Below are 2,962 nucleotides of genomic sequence, written 5' to 3'. Positions count from 1 at the left end.
GTCTGAAGCATCGGTGTGTAATACGAAAGGTGAGTTGAAGTTAGGGTATGCTAACACAGGGGGGCTTACAAGGAGAGACACGAGTTGGTCAAGGGCTTTCTGGTGTTCGGTGGCCCACTCTACAGGTGTTCTGGATGGTAATTGTGGACCTTTGCTTTTACCACGTGCTACAGCTGCGTGTCCTGGCTTGACTTGTAGTAGCTCATAAATGGGCTTTGCTATCCTTGAAAAGTCCTGAATGTAGGAGCGGTAGTAGCCCAGGAATCCGGTGAGCTTTCTCACATCTCCCACTGTCTGTGGTGTCCTACTGGTCAACGACCGCACGGCATCCAGGTCTTTGGGATCTATCCTCACTCCCTGAGCTGACACAAGACGACCCACATATCTCACTTCCTGTCGGAATAGCTCACATTTTTCAGGTCTTAGTTTCACCCCATGTCTCTGAAGAGCTTGGAGTACTTTGCGGACACCTTCCACGTGCTCATCAAAGGTTTTTGCATAGCAAAGTACGTCGTCAAGATATGGAAGACAGCAATCATCTCTCAAGGAACCCAACATCTCCTCCATACTCCGCTGAAAGGCCGCGGGGGCATTAGAAAGGCCAAATGGGATACGAACCCATTCATACAGCCCCCACGGGGTAATGAAGGCAGTGAGATGCTGGGAGTCTTTGGCGATAAAACCCTGATGGTAGGCCTTTCCTTGATCGAGGATACTGAACCAGGAATAGCCTCCGAGGGTATCAGTCAGGTCTTGTATCCTAGGTAACGGATGTCGATCAGGGATGGTCTTCTGATTCAAGAGACGATAATCTATGCAGAGGCGGAGTGTACCATCCTTTTTCCGGACGCAGACCACTGGTGCAGCATAAGAGGACTTTGATTTCACAATCCAGCCTTTCATGAGCAGATCTTGTACATACTCTTTCACCTCTTTGAACAGTGGTTTGGGGACCGAGGAGTAGGCTCTCTGCACTGGAATCTCGTCTTTGAGGGTTATTGACATCTGTAGACTAGGAATACATCCAATATCATGACTGTCTCGCGCAAACACAGCTGATTCTTCCCACAGCATTTCCTTGACTTTCTCTTGTTCCTCATCACTAAGGTGGCTGAGGTCCACAGGGGGATGCCACAAGGCTGAAGCAGTTTGAGCAGCTGGTGTTGTGGCTGCGGTAACTACTACTCCTCTGGGCCTAGAACTCTCTAGTGGATCGGCCTCAATCACCCTAGCCACAGTCTGGACGCTGCCAAGGGTTGTCTTCCTTGGAATAGTTACTGAATGTTTAGTGTTATTTCTCACTGGTATAATGACATAAGGTCTCTTTGCAGTCTGTATTTCTAGTAGGCCCTCCTCTATCTCAAGCTCTGAGAGGTGTGCACTGTTTCCATCAGGTTCAAACAAGAGGAGAGGGTCTGACTGAGCTACCGCAGATGGGATCTGGCACTTAACCCAGGCTACTTGGCCAGCTGGGAAAACAGTGTCATAATTCCCAGTTCTTAACACTCTCTGGTACATGGAGGGTTTGTCAGCCTGAATGAAGTTCACCAGCAGCTCAACTTTATCAGCAGGGACAGATATTGCATCAGAAAGGAGCGTGGTGAGAGCTGGAACAAGTTCTGCTGGCCGATTTTGAATCACTTCCTCTAACACATTAAATCCAAGTAGTGGCTGTGCCAGCGGGATGTTACAGATGAGGAAAGGCACCATGATAGACTGGCTAAAAGCACCATTTCCACTGAAGCGGACTGCAATGAGGACCCAGCCATCAAAAGGGAGGATTTCTCCATTTACAGCGTGCACTTCCAGCTCTTCTCTCTCATCAAATATTTCACTGAGTGGCCTAATGGGTGCGTCTGGTAGATATTTCTCTTTCCAGCTTTTGTCAATCATGCTCACCTGAGCTCCAGTGTCTAGTAAGGCGTTGACTGTCAAGCCATTAAGGTCACATCGCGCAAGGGCTTTGGCCCCTATAAACTTGGCCAGGCGCCTACTTGTTTGGGTCGGTAGGGAAAGGGGGGATTGGAGATTGACTTGTTCATTGTTTTCTTTTGAGCTCTGATTAGCTAGACTTGTCTTTGTATGATTAGCAGAGCCCCATACGTTACACTCAGCACTGTGGGACTGAACGTGGAGCCCGGTCACTACTTGTCCCGTGGCAGGGACCGGCTCCAGTTTTCCGAACGCTTGGGCTTCTTCAAACAGCCTACTGCTCTGTGGCCGTCTTCACCACAGTAAAAACAATGAGTGCACCCTGGCCGATTCTGTTCAAGGCAATTAGCACAGCTATTTGATCTGGCTTTCTTTTGATCCACTTTGACTTGGCAATGATGGCAAGATTCTGGGTTTTGAATCCACTGTGGCCGTTGCAGCAGTTCAACTTTATTCATTAACTCCTCTACTTTCTCAGTTAACTGTTGGAGTGCATCAGCCTTTGGCTGTTTATCTTGTCCGTCTTTCTTTGTGCTGCTGCTTTGTACTGCTGCAACTTCAAGCTCTGTGCTATGCACGCTTACTTGTTTTTGCTTCACAGCTGACCCCAGACGTCTCTGTCTCTCATTCTCAGTATTTGTTATCTTCATCATTTGTTTTAGAATTGTCTCGTCAGTCACACTGCTATCTGAGAGGAATGGTTTAAGTTCTCGACGTATGTCATTATGCTTATTGCTGAGGCCCTGATATATGGCGTGTAGGAAAATGTCTTGAACTGTGTTTGCATTGTATTTCACTTCTGTGTCAGCGTATTTTGAAGCAAACAGGATCTTTTGTTTGAGACCTATTACACGGTATAAGAACTGTTGCGGAGTTTCACCGTCGTTTTGTTTTGTGCACATAAGCTCTTGGAAGAGTTCTGTGTTGCTTCGCCCACCTAAATGGGACTGCAGAAAGCCTTTCAGCTCGTCTATTGTTAAATCATCCTTGTGCATTAGCATGTCTTTAAAGTTTCCAGATTTAATGACTC

Source organism: Paramisgurnus dabryanus, chromosome 11, assembly GCF_030506205.2.
Source record: "Paramisgurnus dabryanus chromosome 11, PD_genome_1.1, whole genome shotgun sequence".
In the NCBI taxonomy this organism is placed as follows: Eukaryota; Metazoa; Chordata; class Actinopteri; order Cypriniformes; family Cobitidae; genus Paramisgurnus; species Paramisgurnus dabryanus.
This window is presented reverse-complemented; position numbering follows the sequence as displayed.